Consider the following 20,414-nt stretch of genomic DNA (forward strand, 5'->3'; position numbering starts at 1 on the left):
ATTTAGCATCTCACCGTAATGGGTACGAACAAAATGGGTAAAATAGGCATTTTTATCGAATTCAATACAACAAAGATCCCCGTCCACATGATTACATAGCATACAGTTGAAATCCCTGCCCCAGACAATAAGCAAATCCTTTGAAGCAGAGGCCTAAATATTCTGTAAATTATACCTTAGTAACCTTAAATTTTATTATAAAGATTCACTAATGCGGTGCAAAATAATTTATCTGTGTCAAATAACAAACACTTTTCTATATCCAATAAACCTTCCTTATTACCCCCGTCTTCTAAAAACCCAAATATGAGTTCTCTGTACAGGGAACAGAATGACCTAATCAGGCAAGTAAAGGGGTGGTCTTCAGTCAATTAGGCTGTGACGATGTAGAAGTTCACATTTTGTTCTTCATTGAAATTTTTTAATGGGCAAACAGAAATGTTCCCACCTAGAAGGAATGTCAGCTTCTTCTGTTCCTATGGGAAGACAAAGCTGAAATTTGCTTGGTGAGCTCTGATCCTCTAAACTCCTGAAATGGTGGCAAAACACTACCAGTGCTGCCAGACGCCAAGTGCTGATAATCTTCTGCAAGTTGGATACAATGATCATTAGAATCTTATCCTATTTTAGGATTGACTCCTCTTGCCACAATTTACGATTTCCTCTATGTAAAGTGTAGCTGTTTTCTTTTAGAGTTTCCACTCCACACGCACTGTCATTCTATGGATTTGTTATGTCACTGCCTCAATTTAAGACAACTCTCAGTTGAGTTTTATTGTACTATGGGGTAAACCTTTCAGCTTCCGAGAACCCTCCGCGAAGAAGGTAGGTGGGGTACTGGCTTGTTTAGAGGTCTCTGCTGGTTTCACAATTTTACATCTGGCATGTAGCATTTTCAAAATATGTCAAATGTAAAAATATTGTGAAAAAAGTATTCTTGATAATTATTGTTTTTAATTATTCATAGAATCATAATAATTAACATATGATGTTGCACTTGAAACAAATTACCTAGGTCACTTAGGAGTGTAAATAATGCTATGAAAAGTTTTTTTGTGTAATACACCAACATTTTTAAAATAGATGTAGTTTCTGGTGTTCTACTCAACTTGCTGCTACCATTGCTCCTCCCAATCAGTGTATAACTGCAAAGTCATCTTTCTCCGGCAATACAGCTGGATTGGAGAAGCCTAAGTGTGCATGTGTGGTTGGCCAGCCTACAACAGCCGCCCAAACACACATGCACACTTAGAAGTACACCAACCATTCCTGCTCCCACTCCCACTCCCATGGCACTGGCCCTGACCCTCCCAACACAGGATGGCTGAGCCAGCAGCTGAAAAACAAAACAATGATACAATATTGTTTTATATTTCAGCTGCTGGCTCTGAGCCAGTGGGGCACCTCTCCTCCGCCATTGCAGAGAAGACACCCTTGAACCCTAACGTTGATTATTCCGTGCTGAATTTGCAGAACCTCTTTTGTGATTTGTCTATAAAACCTTTGGGTTTCTGTTTTTGTGGGATGTTTCTTTCACTATTCCCTGGGTAATTTTACATTTTCCTCCAAGACTTGCTATTGGGATGCTGTGAGTTTGACACTTAGAATTTTTTACTTAGGTTCTGCCTAACTACAGATTATTAGGTTTATGAATTTTCATCCCTCTGTACATCTGTAATTGGGCCTTCATCGCATTTCATGCATTTTTCTCTGTCTCACATTTTGAAAATTCTGTAACAAATTCACTATTTGTCCTATTTTTGCTCTACAACTCAGGTCTTTAAGTTTTCAAGAGTGTAATTTGTTTACCTCTGCTAAGTTGCATGTTCCTGATGAGCAGTTCAGTCTCCATCCAGTAGATCAACTGGATACACCAGAGCTGAATTATTTTGGTAAAATGAGGGCGATCACAAACTGGGGTTGTGGATATTATTGGGGTTCCGCTCCCATAGTATCACTTTTTGTTGTTGTCTCAATAATGTTTTTATGTTCATTGAACCATTTTCAGAGAGCCACTAGAGTATCCCTTGCTGTTGCTGTACTAAGGGAAGCCTTAAATGTGAGGCCAATTTCCTTTTGAACATATGTCCAGTTATTTGTGAACATACACAGAAGCAAGGGTGGGGACTACGTTTAGCGCTTGGACAGCACAGCAGGTTCCAGTAACAGGAAAACAACCCAACATTTCACTCAAGTATTTGGAAATAACATACATGGGATTCTGAAGAAGGAAAAGACATAGAAAAAGCAGACAATTTATTGTAGGTTTTTGAGGGGCCTGAATATTCTAGGAGGATACAGTACGCCCTCAATTTCTCACCTTCACAGCTGGTTGCGCAATTTCTTGTGTTGCCTATTTCTTTTGGTACATATATTTATAACAACAGTTCTCCTTTTCCCTTAATCTAGCTCCAGGTATTTTCTGTGTCTCTTTAATATATGAGATGCACTCCTCAAAAATTTCCTTACAACTATATTTAGCAGGTTTAATCAGAAGTACTGTATTCCGTTCATAATGCTGATTCATTTTCTAAGCAATGAGCTCTGACAAGGCCAAAGAACCAGCATGGGGCAGTTTATTTGATGAAAGATTTTAATATTGGTGCTTGCAAAATTTCCAAACAGTAATCATAAATAAAGTTTCACATTTTAAATATATGGTTAATCAGGAAGGCACTGGTCTGAATATTACAAGTGGTATAGCATTCTAGCATGTTTCATGCGATTCCTGAACACACACTTTATAGGGCTGCGCACAGTTGGTGGGGTATGTTGAATCTGGGTCTGGGCACATCACTTCTTGCATCCACCCTGATGGGATGGCTTCTGCTGGTCCTGGCAAGGCTCGGGCGGGCAAGGGTTGCAGGGTTTCACTGGAAAGGAGTAGTATGTGGTTAATACATATGAAATCTTATTAAATGTTCAATTTCCATAGACTTTGTTATAAACAGTGAGCAAAACACTCCTGTTGTATGATTTAATTCAGAACCCTTACAGTTTCACCTAGTTATTGTTACAATTTATATTAAACAATTATTTTAAAAAATCATTGTACTGGGAGTGCCCCAGTTGGCAAAATTCGATTTGCATAGAGCGCTGAAAATCCATACCTCATAACTGATAGATGATTAAACAAACATAAGTGCTTTCGCATGAACCTAAGCATGCACTTATTCACATTATTACTTTGTTTCATATTGCATATCATAACAAATAGACCTCCATGTGGAAAAGGTATAATTAAAAAATCTATATCATTATAATTTACATTTAGAAAACTGCAGCACAAGTTGATAATGTGAAATAGGTGATTAACAGTGTATCAACATGACAGTTGTGGTGCATCTTCCATACCTGGCTCAGGGCACTTTGGGGCCTGGTCCTGGCACTGCTGAACTACCCGGTCCTGGCACTGTTGGACTGGTGGACAGGCTGAAATTAATAGTAAGAACAATTTAGAAAATGAGCTGAAAATCAAAAAAGTCATCTCTGTATTTTTCTCAAAAAAGTTAAAGGCTGTTGAATGTTTCAACATTAATGGACTTCATTACATGGTCCCTTTACCAGGGGCATTGGCAACCACAGGGACATTTAAAGCCACAGCCTGAGGTTCCCTTTAGGAATTACGAATTATCAGAGGAATCAGCAATTCTGGGTTCCATTCTCCCAGTAATTCCCCTATTTCTCTGGAGCATCACCCAGGGATGTGTGCATCTTTCAGCAGTTGCACTCTCAGGGTGATCCTAAACAGATCATTGCGTTCTCCTGGATCGCTTAATGCCAGTGGAGACATTAACTTTTATTGGTTGCCCCCTCGGAATTAGGGAGAGATCTTAAAGAGAATATGAAATATAAAACACAGTAATTTAGGGTATTAAATTGATGACTTCACAGAGCAAGAAACTGACTGGAAAAGCCAAACTTTACTCAATTGATATTTTACCACCCAGTAGAGAACACAAGGTAGTACCTGCATTGATGATACACAATGCAGAAGCCAAACCTGATATCCTAGAGCTTTGGAATTCACATGTAATATATTAGGAAAAGGCAATGTTATGATGAATTATACAAATGTAAATTGTTGTTAAATGTAAAGGAAAGAAGACCAGTACATCATTTATACACTCTGAAAGAGGGATGTATTCTACTGGTTAAAATTGTTGGATTCCTGGATGATTATGGATTTCTATAGCTCAATATGATGTTGGGGCTCCATTTAGTCTTTCCGTTTACACAGGAAGGAAGATAGATGGCTTACACTGTGCGTACTTAAGTGGTGGATAGAAGGTAAATAATTTAACACATCAGTCTTTAAAACAAATAATAAACTAGTTTCGGGCGATTGGTCTTGAAAAGCAAAACATGAATGTTTAGCAGACCACTATTCTATGGCCACCCGTCTGTCACTGCAATGCCCCTGGGAGTGTTCCCAAAGGGTTGATGGTAGAATCTTCAGCAACATTTCCCAACTGATACTGCAGATCCCTGTCAGTTTGGTGGCCCTATTGTGACATTCAAAAGAGCCCCGCAAATGTTTTCAAACTGATTGTAAAATGCATATACAGTTAACAATTTCAAACACTTTTACTAATCAAATGTATCAGTCTAGATAAAGCAAATTTAAACTTCCAAAATATTTACCTACATTCTGAATATAGATGCTCATTTTGTCATCCAACTTGCAGTTTCCATGATTGGTGTAACACAATACATGGTTCATAGTCTATCCCTGTTTTAACTCAGTACATAATACATCGTCTAAAAGTTTGTGTTTGCTCTTACCCAATGCCTAATTCCCATACATTATTGCGTTTCTGATTTATCTTACATCCCTCCTTCTGGGAGACCCCTCCCTCGATTTACCATTATTACTCAGAGAATGAACACCCTTTTAGTACTCCAGTTCCCAGCTCTACAAGTTTCATCGCACAGTCCTTTATGTACAGCTTCACCTGCAGTTGTATATGTTGATCTTTCTGCTGTATCAGTACATTCCGAGGTACATCAGCAGAGAAACACCTACACAGTCTTTCAGTGCATCAGCATATTTCATGCAATGCCTGCCTACGTCACTGATGCGGTGTCATTGAAGAACATTGCTAATAGCTAATTAGTGCGGCAAAACATAGGTATTGTCTAGTACTCTCCTCTGAATCAAATATATATAATTAAGAAGGTGCTGTTGCCTGGCATCACTTACGTTCCTGGCAGGGTTCTGGCTGGCACGGCTCCGGGCACTGGGGCTTTTGCTGGTGCTGCTGGTGGTGTCCTCCGCCCTTGGCAGACATGGTTCTTTCAGGCTGTGTGGGGCGCGATCCGCTCTCAAAGGAAAACTGGAGAAGCAATTCTATGATCTGTGCTTGCTCTATCTCAAGAAGGTGATTATATACCCCAAGCAGAGCCCCACCCATGAGCGGTGGGGCCGTATTCATCATGAAACTGACTCAATCGTGATGTGGTAAGACGAATGATGAGCATGGAATAAATGAGACACATCTAAATGATGGTATCCCTTTCCGTCATGCAGGGCATTTCCCTGTCTTGCATTCCAGGCCACACCTTGAAAATAAACACTTAAAACGTGCTGCACAGTTTAGGATTAGGAAATTAAATATTGTCACATATATTCTGCATAAGGGCGTACAATCAGTGATGAGATTATATCCAAAATATTTCATTTCCTGGTTGACTTGACCCAAACTCCAGTTCTTTGGTGAAGAGCAATAAGGTTCTTTAAGTGGACAACTTGCCCATGGATTTAGTTTTGTTACAGAAATTTAGAATTTCTAAGAAATCTCTGTGGGACAGAAAACCAGTTGTATGTGAAGTTCTAAAGATAGGTGACTTGCATATTCCTAATATATTTTCCAAAGGCATCAGCGTTTGATGCCGTGCGAATCTAGTGAAGTATCAAAAAGAGAGATAGGCAGCCTTAGCACTCTTTGACAACATGAAACCACTGCCGCCACCATGAGGGGCAGTGGGCGTCCAGCTCTGCTCTATCCCCATTCTTCACAGCCCTTTTAGCGTGCTGTCCTTCCACTCTGCATGTCTGCTCCAGCCTTCCTCCCCGCACCGTGATCCTGTGGGAAGGATGTGGACCTCCATTGAGAGATACAACAGGAAGTTTTGTTGTGGGTACCCTGCCTACTGGACATCCTACCACTAATAGTGTTAACAATTCCACAATGAAAAGCATTAAAATCAGCAACTTTGCTCAAAGACTCTTAACAAAGTGCCCCGCTGGAATCTAGAGGTACAGCCTGAAACCAACAGGCAGAGCACTATTCTACTAACAACTGCTTTTTAATATAGGCTTATAGCCCCCGAGTAGAGGTCTATACTGGTCATCAAAGGCCTACTTCATCAGGGCAAGGGCCTTTAGCAAGGGAGTTAGACTTTAATGCCAGTATAGCCCAGCTACGGAGGGTTATAAGGCTATTAAAACATTCAATCACTAGAGTGCAGAATGTTCTAACAAATAAAAGAAAGGCCTCACGGAGCCCAAGGGGGGTTGAATGCCCTCGGGCTCTGTGAGGCCTTGTTCACAGCAACAGCTGTGAAGGACAACATTGGAATATTGGATCTCCAGGTTTCTACCAGCTATTAGAAGCCCGTAGCACTCAATTGTTTATAATGGAGCTCCCAACAGTCCAATATTCAAACTATTATTATGAACCTCTCTGCATTTTGTCACACAATTGATGGTGGTGGTGTCCTCCTCCCTTAGCAGACATGCTTCTCTCGGCATGGCATGATCTGCTTTTGTGAAACACAGGGATATTCTCTGGTCCGTGCTCCCTATATCTCAAAGGTGGCCAGTGCTACAGGTACTGACTTTATCTGATATTACTGAAAGTCCATTTTTCCTTTTCTTAACTATCACTAATAGTGATAGCAATTCCAGAATAAAAAGCTTTTAAATACGCAACTTTGCTCAAAGACTCTTAAGAAAGTGCCCTGCTAGAATGTTGAGGTACAGACTGAAACCAACAGGCAGAGCACTATTCTACTAACAACTGCTTTTTAATATAGGCTTAAAGCCCTCGTGTGGAGGACTATACTGTTCAGCAAAGGCCTGCTCCATCAGGGCAAGGGACTTTAGCAAGGGAGTTAGACTTTAATGCCAGTATAGCCCAGCTACGGAGGGTTATAAGGCTATTAAAACATTCTGCCACTAGAGTGCAGAATGTTCTAACAAATAAAACAAAGGCCTTACGGAGCCCAAGGGGGGTGAAATTCCCTCGGCCTCTGTGAGGCCTTGTTCACACAACAACTGTGAAGGACAGCATTGGAATATTGGAGCTCCAGGTTTCTACCAGCCATTAGACGCCCGTAGCACGCCATTGCTTTCAATAGAGCTCACAACAGTCCAATGTTCAAACTATTATTATGAACCTCTGCATTTTGTCACACACTTGCTGGTGGTGGTGTCCTCCACCCTTAGCAGATATGCTTCTCTGGGCATGGCATGATCGGCTCTTGTGAAACACAGGGATATTCTCTGGTCTGTGCTCCCTATATTTCAATGGTGGATTTTGTTTGTCCAGACAACCTCCCTGAGAGCATGGTGCAATAATCAGCAAGAACCAGAGCCAAAGTGAAAGGATGAGCAAGGAGTATAGAATAAATGACACATACATACAATAGAAGTTATAAAACGCACAGTTGCAGCCGAAGACCCGTCCCAGTGCTAGTGTCTTTAAAGTAAAACAAGCAGTTGATCGAACCCAGAATGGGAGGCCTGAATATCAAACAGATAGGTCTTCAGAAGTTTACAGAAAACTTATTCGGTGAGGGCTAAGTGAAGAGTCAAAGTCAAAGAGTTCCAGAGTTTGGCACTTAAGAAGTAAAAGGAGCGACCAACTTTTCTTGACTTGCTGACCCTAGGTTCATATAGAAGTTTTTGTCCATTGGAGAATTGTGATCTCTCCTGATCGTAGGGATGCAATGACAGAGGAGTGGGAGGAATCTTCAGAATCAGCCGATCTGCAGCATTTTGAATAATCTGCATGTGGTGAAGGAGATACGATGTTAGACCTAGGTAGATGCTATTTGCATAATCAAGTTTTGAGGTTACCAGGGCATGAATTATGGATTCATGGTTTTCCTCAGGAATCAAGTGGATCATCTTCCTGACCGATTTCCAGCATGAGGAAACAGCTGTCTGAGACAGCTCTAACATGAGGTTCACCAGATATATTGGAATCAAATTTGACCCCGAGATTTCTTACCACAGGTGAAAGGGGGGAGGGAGAGGAATCTCAGAAGGTGACCAATTGACTGGGTCATTGTAAGTGCCAAAAAAAAGTATTTCTGTTTTGTCAGAGTTTAATTTGAGGCAGCTGACATTCATCCATCATCAGCACAGAAGACACCATCCGCACGATGAACTCCATCCACTCCGGATCACCAACCGACCCCTGCCCTCACCACGTCTTCAACAAGGCCGACGCTGTCATCGCACCCCACCTGCGAGACATCATCAACACATCCTTCGACACCGCCATCTTCCCCGAAAGCTGGAAACACGCCGAACTCAGCGCTCTACTCAAGAAACCAACAGCGGACCCCACCGACCTCAAGAACTACCGCCCCATCTCGCTTCTCCCGTTTCCAGCCAAAGTCATCGAGAAGACCGTCAACAAGCAGATGGCCGCCTTCCTCGAGACGAACGGATCCCTCGACCCCTCACAGTCCGGCTTCCGAGCCAAACACAGCACCGAGACCGCCCTCATCGCCGCCACCGATGACATCCGAGCCCTGATGGACAATGGAGAAACAGCGGCCCTCATCCTCCTAGACCTCTCCGCGGCATTCGACACGGTCTGCCACCGCACCCTAATACGGCGCCTCAGCAACATCGGAATCCGGGACAAGGCGCTGGAATGGATCATCTCCTTCCTCGACGGAAGAACACAGCGAGTCCGCCTACCACCGTACAAGTCAGAGGCCTCCGAAGTCATCTGCGGCGTCCCCCAAGGATCATCACTGAGCCCCACCCTCTTCAACGTCTACATGAGCCCCCTCGCGGCCATCGTACGCAAACACCACCTCAGCATCATCTCCTACGCCGACGACACCCAGCTGATCCTCTCCCTGACCAACAACCCCGCCGCCGCCAGAGCCAACCTGCACGAAGGGATGAAAGAGGTAGCCGAGTGGATGACGACCAGCCGCCTGAAACTGAACTCGGACAAGACGGAGGTCCTCATCCTGGGCTCTTCACCCTCCGCCTGGGACGACTCCTGGTGGCCTCCCGCCCTGGGCACCGCACCCAAACCGACAGACCATGCACGAAACCTGGGCTTCATCCTGGACTCCTCCCTCTCCATGACCAGACAAGTCAACAGCGTCTCCTCGGCTTGCTTCAACATCCTACGCATGCTACGGAAGATCTTCTGGTGGATCCCCTCAGAGACCAGGAAGACCGTCACCCAGGCCCTCGTCACCAGCCGACTGGACTACGGCAACGCCCTCTACGCCGGGACCACCGCCAAGCTCCAGAAGAGACTCCAGCGGATCCAAAACGCCTCAGCCAGACTCATCCTCGACATCCCACGGTCCAGCCACATCTCCGGACATCTGAGAGACCTTCACTGGCTCCCCATCAACAAGAGAATCACCTTCCGCCTCCTCACCCACGCACACAAAGCCCTACACGACCAAGGCCCGAGCTACCTCAACAGCCGAGTCAACTTCTACGCTCCCAAACGCCACCTCCGATCAGCCAACCACGCCCTCGCCGCCGTCCCCCGCATCCGAAGAGCGACTACAGGAGGAAGGTCCTTCTCCTACCTGGCCGCCAAGACCTGGAACTCCCTCCCGTCCGACCTGCGCCTAACCCAAGACCACCTCTCCTTCAGGAAGAAGCTGAAGACCTGGCTGTTCGAGCAGTAGCGGCACCCCCCCTCCCCAGCGCCTTGAGACCCTACGGGTATGTAGCGCGCTTTATAAGTGTCACTGATTGATTGATTGATCCATTTGGTGAGAGCCTTCAGAAATTCCTTGAATGCAGTTGATACTCCCATACTCTTCCACTGGATTGAGAACATCAACTGCATGTCATTTGCATATGAGATGACCCTTACACCCCATGCCTCCATGAAATTAGCCAGAGAGACCAAATGGATATTAAAAAGAGCCAGATTCAGGGAAGGTCCCTGTAATTAGGCCTGGGCGGTGAACTTCGCTCCGTTCATGGAGTTTGCAGAGTTTTATGCACGACACACTCCATGGAGCTCACAGAGTGCAGAAAACTCAGTTTCACAATGTGCATGGGAGTTATTTCCCCGCTTGCGATCGTGAACGGTAGGATAACAATCGCAAACAGTAAGTTCTACCCAATTTCTACCCAAGCAGCAGGAATAACAGCACAAACTGCAGTTCGTACAGCACTCTGACACTCGCAGAAGTCTTTATGTAACTTCGCAGAGTTTCGCGTAGCAAAACTCTGCAAACTACCCCCAGGCCTGTCTGTAATACCCCTTGTTTAACTGGTTTGGCAGAGGATGTAAAAGGGGGGAAAAAGACCGTCGAGATAGGACACATATTTTGGCAATGCTGTTCTTCCTTCGTTCAGGCAGGGCCATTCCATGTATATCATTCCATACCACACCTTAAAAATAAAACTACTTAAGCAAGGCACACAGTTTGCAAATAGGAAATTGTATGTTGTGACATATGTTGCAAATGATTTCTGTATTAATGTAGTAATGAGGGAGGTAGAACAATGGGTGTGATTATATCCTAAATATTTCCTGTTTGACATGACTCGAACTACAGTTTTATGGTGAGTAGCTATCAGATTCTCACAGTGGACAACTTGGCCATGGATTATGAGGTGTCCCAATCTGTGCCTGAAACTGGAACTGAATATGCTAAATATGTTTTGCATCGAGTTCACTTCTCTCACCATATTCCATGGGCATCTTATTTCTCTTACGTGTGGCACTCCTACAGGAAAGATAGACAGGGTGAATATGATGGCAAATTTTAGAATAATTGTCTGATAAAAATGTGTCTGTCTTCGTTGCTAAAACGTACCTTTATGTGCAATCAAGATTGCATCCTGATCTCTTATTTCTAAGTAATTGTCGAAAAAGAAACCTGAATGAGAGAAAAATGTTCTATTACACTAAAAAGTCGAGTTTTTATACTAAAGTTGTATCATTTTTAAAGGAAAGCCACAGGCTAAGCACTATTGTAATAACAATTGCTTTTTAATTATTATCAAGAGCCTGTCTGCATATTGTCACACAGATTTGTTTTTGCGTGTTGGAATAAAGCAAAGCCTAAATAGGGATCTTAAACTTTGTGATTGCACTAAGACCATTCATTGCTCAGACATTCTCTTTGTTTAGACTTGTATTTCAATGTGTAACCTGCATTTAGTTTTCTATTTCCATATCATTTTTACCATTCTTCTGTAGAGAAATGGGAGTCTAATTTCTATGACCAATTATATCTTTGAAGAGCCAACTGAATGTCCGGAGGAAGGCCAATTTGAGCTAGTGATATGTGTTTATAAAGGCAATAATCTGGGGTGAAATATTAAAATTGGAAATGCTGGCGGAACATATCCAGGTCCTAATTATTACAGTAGCTGTCTTAAACTGGAAAACAAAACAACGGGGCAATTTGCAGTGCAAAGGTGATGGTCCCAATGGGAAGAGCTAATGACAAACCGCCACTGGCCAAAAGTGGTCTCAGGAACTGAGTACAGCATTGATTTTTAACCTGGGGAGGTCCTCATGCAACATTCTTGTGGTATCTCCGAAAGGGGCCCTACTTAAGTGATTTACCTGAGCAGGCGTTGTGTAGTGTCCGAAAGAACAAGTAAGAGTGAACTACTCACAGAAAGGCAGGTGCAATAACAATCACTGGGTCCTTGTCCCTAATGCTAGTGGGAATGAAGTTGCCAGCTAATAAACCTTAGATGGCAGACAAACAGAACTCATCAGTGAGAGGCTCTGGCTCCACTGAGGTTTCAATGTGTTCATCTGATGCTGCATCCGCAGAGTGGAAGACAGTTGTGTTTTCTATGAAAGATCACTGCACTTGGTGCAGGGAGTATTCAAGGGCTTTCCCCTTCCAGCAAGCTTCTCTATTTGTGGTCCAGGACACCTGGTCCAAGATTAAGAGTTAGACGAAGGAGCATGAGAGTATGGAGGATCCGAGGCATCAGATAGATGAATAGCAGGATGTCAAGCAGTTTCCCTTCTTTTTCCTGCTATACAAGGGCAACATTAGTCTTATATCCATCCCTAGCCAAGATGGTCGTTATTCCAGCTTATGATAACAACATTTCCTGTCCAAAATTGTGCCAACCATTTTTCCGTGATGTAATTTACTTCCTAACTTATCTATGAGGAAACTTTCATCTGAGGATATGTAGCAGTGCTTTTCAGTCCCATATTTGCTTTACATTTTCAACCGACTTACAGCCTGATTCATGTAGGCAATAGCGCTCGCAAAAGGGCCAGATTCTGAGAATCTGGCCCTTTGCGAGTGCGATTTTTGCATTTGGTATTCACAATCCCAAATGCAAAAATCGCTATTTAAGAAATCGCATATTTGCGAGGAATGGCATTTAAGGAATCTCTAATAGAGATTCCTCAAATGCTATTCATGACACATCAAGAAATTGCGATTTTGCACTTTTGGAGCCGCTATTTACCGAGAGGTCAGACCTGTCGGTAAATAGCAAAAACTCAGAAAAATGCTTTTAAAAGCATTTTTCTAAGTTGCATGTTGCACACACACATGTCCTTCGGACATGTGTGTGCGCAACACCTGTTCAAATGTGCATTTTAGGGGTGCTACAGGGCGTCCTTTGGACACCCCTGGCACCCTTAAAATCGCTATCTTATTTGCGAGTAGCAAATTGCTACTCGCAAATAAGGGATACTCCCCATTCATTCCTATGGGCCTCTTGGCCCATAGGAATGAATGGGGAGTTTTTGCGAGTAGCAATTTGCTACTCGCAAATAAAGAACATGTAGGAATCGCTATTTTATTAGCAATTCCTACATGAATGCCGTTTTGCGTGTCCTCAATAGCGAGTCGCTATGATTCGCTATTAGGGCCACGCAAAACGGCCTGTACATGAATCAGGCTGTTAGATCCCTTTGGTTCCAGGGTTTTGCTCTTTTTCTGCAAAGGTAGTTTCTTTAGGATACTGTTGCCCAAAGGACTATGGGCCCGATGTAGGTAATCCTAGATTACTGATTCTTAAATACCGAATCATACCGATTCGGTATTTAAGAAGTGGCAATCGGGATGTGGGTATTTTTACCGAATTCAATACCGAATCGCAAAGTTTCGGTATTTACCGATTCGGTAATTGCCAAATCGGTATTTGCCATTGATTCCTATGGGCCTTGAAGCCCATAGGAATCTATGGCAAATACCGATTCGGTATTTTACCGAATCTGTAAAATACCGAATTGCCAAGGGGGACAGGGTGTCACTTTGACACCCCGTTGCACCGCTGTTTCTGGCTTGTGTGCCATGTGACACACATACATGCCCTTAGGGCATGTATGTCAAGTCAAGTCAAGTCAAAGAATTTATATAGCGCACTACATACCCAGAGGGTCTCAAGGCGCTTATGGAAGGGGAGGAGGATTACTTGTCAAATATCCACGTTTTAAGTTGCTTTCTGAATGCTAGGTGGTTCTGGGTAAGGCGAAGGTAAGTGGGGAGTGAGTTCCATGTTTTAGCTGCCAGGTATGAGAAGGATCTGCCTCCCATGGTGGTCTTGTTGATGCGAGGTACAGTAGCGAGGGCTTGGTTGGAAGAACGTAGTTGGCGGGAGGGGGTGTAGAAGGACAGTCGTGAGTTGAGGCATTCTGGTCCGATGTCGTAGAGTGATTTGTGTGCGTGGGTTAGCAGTCGGAAAGTGATCCTCTTATTGACAGGTAGCCAGTGGAGGTCTTTCAGGTGACCAGAGATGTGTTCGTTACGCGGGATGTCTAATATGATCCTGGCTGAGGCGTTTTGGATTCGTTGGAGTTTCTTCTGGAGTTTAGCGGTAGTACCTGCGTAGAGGGTGTTTCCGTAGTCCAGTCGGCTCGTGACCAGAGCATGGGTGACTGTTTTTCTGGTTTCGGTGAGGATCCAGCGAAATGTTTTTTTGAGCATGCGAAGAATGTTGAAGCAGGATGAGGAGACGGCGTTGACTTGTCTGTTCATTGAAAGTGAAGAATCCAGGATAACGCCTAGGTTCCTTGCGTGGTCTGTCGGGATGGGTGCTTTTCCAAGGGCTTCCGGCCACCAAGAGTCGTCCCATGCAGAGGGGGATGTACCTAAGATGAGGACTTCTGTTTTATCTGAGTTCAGTTTCAGACGGCTGTGTTTCATCCATTCGGCAACTTCTTTCATTCCTTCGTGTTGGTTAGTTTTGGCGGTGCTGGGGTCATTGGTGAGAGAAAGGATCAGTTGAGTGTCATCCGCGTAAGAGATGATGTTGAGGTTGTGTTGGCGGGCGATGGCCGCGAGGGGGCTCATGTATACGTTGAAGAGGGTGGGACTGAGTGAGGATCCTTGTGGAACGCCACAGATGACTTCGGTGGCCTCGGACTTGAATGGTGGAAGGCGGACTCTCTGGGTTCTTCCGGTGAGGAACGAGGTGATCCATTCAAGTGCTTTTCCTTGTATTCCGATGTTTCTGAGGCGTTGTAAAAGGGTGCTGTGGCAGACTGTGTCGAAGGCTGCAGAGAGGTCGAGGAGGATGAGGGCGACTGTGTCTCCATTGTCCAGTAGAGTTCGAATGTCATCTGTTGCTGCGATGAGGGCGGTTTCAGTGCTGTGTTTTGTTCGGAAGCCAGACTGTGAGGAGTCGAGGGATTTGTTGGCTTCGAGGAAGGCGGCGAGCTGGTTGTTGACAGCTTTCTCGATGACTTTGGCCGGGAAAGGAAGGAGCGAGATGGGGCGGTAATTTTTGAGTTCGGTGGGGTCCGCTGTGGGTTTTTTCAGAAGGGCGGTGAGTTCAGCGTGTTTCCAGCTTTCCGGGAAGGTGGCGGAGTTGAAGGAGCAGTTGATGACGTCTCGGAGGTGCGGTGCTATGGCGGAGTCTGCTTTGTTGAAGATGTGGTGAGGACATGGGTCTGTGGGGGATCCTGAGTGGATGGAGTTCATCAGGCGGATGGTGTCCTCAGTGGAGATTGGGTTCCAGTCGTTAAGGGTGTTCAAGGGGGGAGAATGTTCAGCATATGGTTGGGTGGGTTGGTCTCCGGGTTGGTTGTCGAAGCTGTTGTGGATGTCTGCAATTTTGTTGTGGAAGAATAAAGCCAGGGAGTCGCAGAGGGCTTGAGAGGGGGTGATGTCATTGGAGTTGGCCGAGGGATTGGTAAATTCCTTGACGATGTTGAAAAGTTCCTTGCTGTTGTAGGCGTTGTTGTCTAGTCGATCCTTGAATGCTGTTTTCTTGGCCTTTCGGATTAGTTGGTGGTGTGTGCGGGTGGCGTTTTTGAAGGCGTCTTTGGTGCTAGTGGTTGGGTCTTTTTTCCAGGCCTTTTCAAGGGAGCGGCAGAGTTTCTTGGACTTCTTAAGATCATCGTTGAACCATGAGGCCTTCTTGCTGCCAGGTCTGCGTTGACGTTTTTTCAGTGGTGCTAGGATGTCAGCGGTGTTGGATAACCATAGGGTGAAGTTGGTGGCGGCTTGGTCTGGGTTAGAAGAGTGGGCTGGGGTGTTTAGAAGGAGAGATGAGGAGATCTGGTCGATGGTGATTTTGTTCCAGTTTCTTTGCAGAGTTGGTTGGGGGTGGTTGATGGGTTTCGGCTTGTTGTAGGTGAAGTGAACGCAGCTGTGGTCAGTCCAGAGGAGATCCGTAGTGTGGCTGAAGGAGACATGATTGCTGGAGGTGAAGATAGGGTCGAGTGTGTGACCTGCGATGTGGGTGGGGGAAGTGACCAGTTGTTTAAGTCCGAGGTTGGCGAGGTTGTCCAAGAGGGTGGTGGTGTTGCGGTCGTTGTTCTTTTCAAGGTGAAAGTTGAGGTCTCCCAGAAGGATGTAATCTTTGGAGGGGAGCGCGTGTGGAGTGATGAAGTCCGTGATGTCTTCACTGAATTTTACGCGGGGTCCTGGTGGTCTGTAGAGGAGGGTGCCTCTGAGTGTGGTCTTGGGGTCGATGTGGATCTGGAAGTGAAGGTGTTCAGAGTTGGCGAGATTGACGTCAGAGCTTGTTGAGATGTGGATTGATTTCTTATGGACGATAGCGATTCCTCCTCCTGTGTGGCCGGTACGGTCCTTGCGTGTGATCTTATATTCTTCAGGGATGGCAATGGTGATGTCTGGGGCGGAGGAAGCGTTCATCCATGTTTCTGTTAGGAAGGCGACGTCTGGAGAGATGGTGTCTAGTAGATTCCATAGGTCGATGGCGTGCCTGTGGACCGATCGGGTGTTGAGAAGGATGCATTGTAGGCGGTTAGGGTCGGGAATCTGAGGTGTGATCGTAGCGGAGTTGGTGACGGTACCGATGAATTTGCAGGAGTAGCATGAGAAAGGTCCATGGGTGTGTCCAGGAGCGGCTTGGACGCAGTTGGGGGAGCGGCCGGGGTTAAGGGCTAGGAGGGTGGTGGCATCGTAGGTAATGCGGGAGGGCTGGGCAGCGCGAGGGGCAGGGGGTCTGGCGCTGGGCGCGGTCCAGGCGCGGACGGGCGTAGACGGGCTTACCTTTGGCGCACCTTCGGCGCGAATTGGGCGCGGTCGCTGCGCGTGAACGCTGCGCGCGGGAACAACTGTCATATATGGATAGTGGAGGGGGAGGGGCGAGGGCGTCTCAGCTGGGAGGCGGGGCGGGCACACGAGGTCGACAACAACAATCAAAATGGAGGCGGAGGGGGGAGCACAGCGGAGCGCTAGAGGCAGACGCGCGACCAAAGTGAAAACAGCAGTAATAAATTACTAAAGTGCAAATCAAGCAAAGCGGCAGTCAGGCAGACAGCAGGCAATATCAGTTGGCAATTTCTGAGGCAAAGCAGCGCTACGATACCAAATACAGAAATTCTTAATTTACCACCCAATAGTATTGGGTGGTAAATTAAGAATTCCTAAGGGCCTGTGGCATTGCAAACTGTGCCACCCACATATGGATTTACAGAATCGGTATATTTACTGATTCAGAAAAATACTGAAGCGGTAAATTTCCCGAATCGGTAATTATACCGATTCTGTAAATTCAGTGCCACCTACATGTCAAAAGCCAAATACCGGTTGGTAATGGCCGAAATCGGCTGTTACCGACCGGTATTGGGCGACCTACATCAGGCCCTATATGCTGAAAACTTGTTATACACTGTCTCAGGGTAGATTGGCTGTCTCACTTTTCTACTCTAGTATGTTATTTTATAATTTTGTTTTTTTTAATGGAATTTTGTAAATGAGACTGTCATTCATTAACAGTGCTTCGTGGAGTAACCTGAATCTGAACTAAATAAAGAAAAAGGGGAATATACAGATGCTCTGAGTGAGGGACCACGTTCATAACAAGTTTCCTGAAGTTAAAGAATCAAAATCCCAACACAAAAATATAAAAAGGAGGAACAGGAGATATGATTTTTTAAATTGTAAGTTAGAAAAGCGCTAAAGAGTGTGATGCACCAATGGTACTCAATGGTGTGCATAGACCAGGATCTAGGTATATTTTAAGCCGACACCGATGGAGTGCAGGCTGAATACACCAGCCAGGTTTGACACGATTGGAGGGTTTACCTTAGAACTTATTTCTGGAAGCCAGAATCCTTCAGAAGTGCAAGTCTGCAGGCTGTATACGAAGAAGGCTCCATGGAATTGGATAGATGTTGGACGAAGTCCTGATGAAGACATTGATTTTGGCAGGAAAATCTGTCAGAGTAATACAATTTTAATTTCATGCCCATTGAAGTCCTATTGCTGGTTGGATACTTTTGAGGAATTTTCCAGGTCAAGATGTGTGCCTTTGGTCTGAGAATCCTGCCATGGGGGAAGGTTATATCCATAGAGGGCTCCATAAGGCTGGATCCCTTCCAGCTGAAACTGGTTTGCTACTGCAGAGAAGTTCAGTGTGGGGAGAACCTGTTTCTTCAGCCCAGTGGCACCGGACCATGGGCATATTAGCGTAGCAGGTTTGTCCTCATACTCCAGTAATCTTCAAGTCCCAAAAATTGTCGGGTTAACAAGTTTTCAGGGATTTTAAGAGAAATCTAATTAGACACAGCCAAGTGTACCAGGACCTCAAAAACAGCACTTGGGTTTCAAAAATCACTCCAGGAGAGGCCATCAGCAGGATCCAGGTCAGGTCCAGTTGGTACAGGTAAATTGGGCATTTCAAGAAAAGGCCTCTTGCAGCTTGTTGTGACCCCATATCTTATACAGGAGGTAATCGAACTGACTCTTGGAATCCACTTCTTTATCCATTCAGGTGTCCTCACAGCTCTAAAAAAGTGAGTGCAGTCTTGTTCAGCTCGTTCACAGGTCCAGAAAGTGTTCTGAGGAAGGTGCTAGGTGGTCCCACATCTATGCCTGGCACCAGGCTTGTGGATTGGGGAGACTCAAGACCCCTCCTCAACCAATAGGGACAAAAATTCCGGTGGTAACCCTACACACCTTTGGAATGGTTACTATCTCCCCAAATGCAAATAACCCAACAGTGCCCCTTTCTCACTAAATCCAAGATAGGGAAACCCTCTCTCACTGTGAAGAGCCCATGTACCCACCTAGAGGTTTGGCAGGTTACTGAGCAATCCATTCCTCCTTCGTCACTCGAAATCAGTTCTGGGGCAACTTCCCTGCCACTGGGTATGGTGTCTGCTTGACTGGTAGGACAAAAGAAGCGCATGTACAGATGTCATCTGTCCGTAGAGGCCCCTTTGCAGACATGTTTGATCCTTGGCACTGCCCAACTGGTCTTCCTGCAAGAGGAACAATACAACTCCCCACAGTTAGGCCTTTGTTTTTGCTCTGAGAGCAGATTTCTCACCCTCATCAGGACTATTCACCAGCTGGGTGACAGTTGGAGGTTATATTATTTTAGCCTTCGGGAGCATCTGGCAAACAAAAGGCCCCTTCCTAAAAATCCCCTTTACCTAATATTTATAAAAAATTAATTTAACATTGAATTGCGTTTTCAATAAATCTTAAAAACTGTTTCTAGTCAATCTCCAGCCTGAGATATCAGAATTAATATGTATTCTTGTTTCACAATGTTTTTCTATTAGCCACCAGTCTTCCTACAGTGAAAACAGCCTTTGGGAACTTACCACTGTAAAGACATATTATCTTTAAATGTCTACATGTCCTACTTTCAAATACCATGTACTCTGCTTTCTGCGCTACAAGTACTACATAAGGACTTGTTATTATTAAAAAGAAGGTTAGAAGATTTCCTCCTGTCAAAATAGTTTATTTGGACTGATTGAGCTGCAGCTGCCAGGCTGCAGAGGCAGACCAGGGGTCATGCTTGCCTGGTCAAATTAGAAGATGTCTCTGTGCAACCTCTCAACAGAAACATGTGGAGAAATATCTTCTGTACAACCACAGCTGCATAAAGCTTTCTGGGGTCTTGCCCCCAATTCTCTTTAAATATTAGCTATGCACATGTTATTTCTCCGAGCTTCACTTACTGCATTTTCCATCCTGATTTCGAGATATTGATTTGTGTGCCCCAGGCTTTTCACTGTGCTCTACAGGGAGTGAAATGTATCTTCAGCATCTGACATTTGCTCTTCTGCTGTTGTTTCGTGATGAATGGCATTACATAAATCTCAGCACAAAGGAAAGATGCCTGAGGTACCTTCCCTCATATGGAATTCCACAGAGAAGTGAGTGTCCTGTATGGTCAGTAAAATGGCACCTATATATGTCTTGTTCTGTGGCTGGTACTCTGGCTTTGCCGATGAAACAAGGAGCTGGGTCACCCTTAGGCCTGGATGAAATGTACATACACTAGTGTAATTCATGTAATTTGGGGAATTTTGTATTATGCTTGTAATGAGAAATTACAGAAATTATACCACATCATGTAATCACACGACATTCACAGTAAAAGTTTTTCACAACTGTGCAGGAATAAAACAAACAGCCAGAATGAAAGCAGCTGTTGCTTGCCTCACTGGTTTTTTTGTGCTACTTGTTCCAAGATATGGTGCTTAATGATGTGTTTGAATTTTGATTAATTACGTCTGTTTTACATAGTTTACTCTAAATTTCACATAATAGTGCAAAAACAAAATATAAAAATTTCGCACAAGCCCAACTTACCATGTCCTGAGGGTTGGAAACAAACTGGTCTATTTTAGTTTGCACTTGTGATTCGACCAGCTTGACCATAGTGTTCCTATTCGGATTCCTTGTGGGCCATATGATTTGTGGGTTTGGTAATGTAATATTAACTTTTATCAATGTCAGCTATCTTCATCCCCATGCTC

The 20,414-nt window shown here is 44.7% G+C and overlaps 1 long non-coding RNA gene across 1 annotated transcript; it reads right to left on the bottom strand.

Annotated features, from left to right (window-relative positions):
* Positions 1 to 2,575: 2,575 nt before the first annotated feature.
* Positions 2,576 to 5,362, bottom strand: LOC147711255 (uncharacterized). Its single transcript, XR_015295683.1, has 3 exons — positions 5,204 to 5,362; positions 3,355 to 3,432; positions 2,576 to 2,873 (listed from the first exon to the last, which is right to left on the bottom strand). It is a non-coding gene; the product is annotated as an uncharacterized LOC147711255 (long non-coding RNA).
* Between the last annotated feature and the right edge of the window lie 15,052 nt (positions 5,363 to 20,414).

This window comes from Lissotriton vulgaris, chromosome 5, assembly GCF_964263255.1.
Source record: "Lissotriton vulgaris chromosome 5, aLisVul1.2, whole genome shotgun sequence".
NCBI lineage: Eukaryota > Metazoa > Chordata > Amphibia > Caudata > Salamandridae > Lissotriton > Lissotriton vulgaris.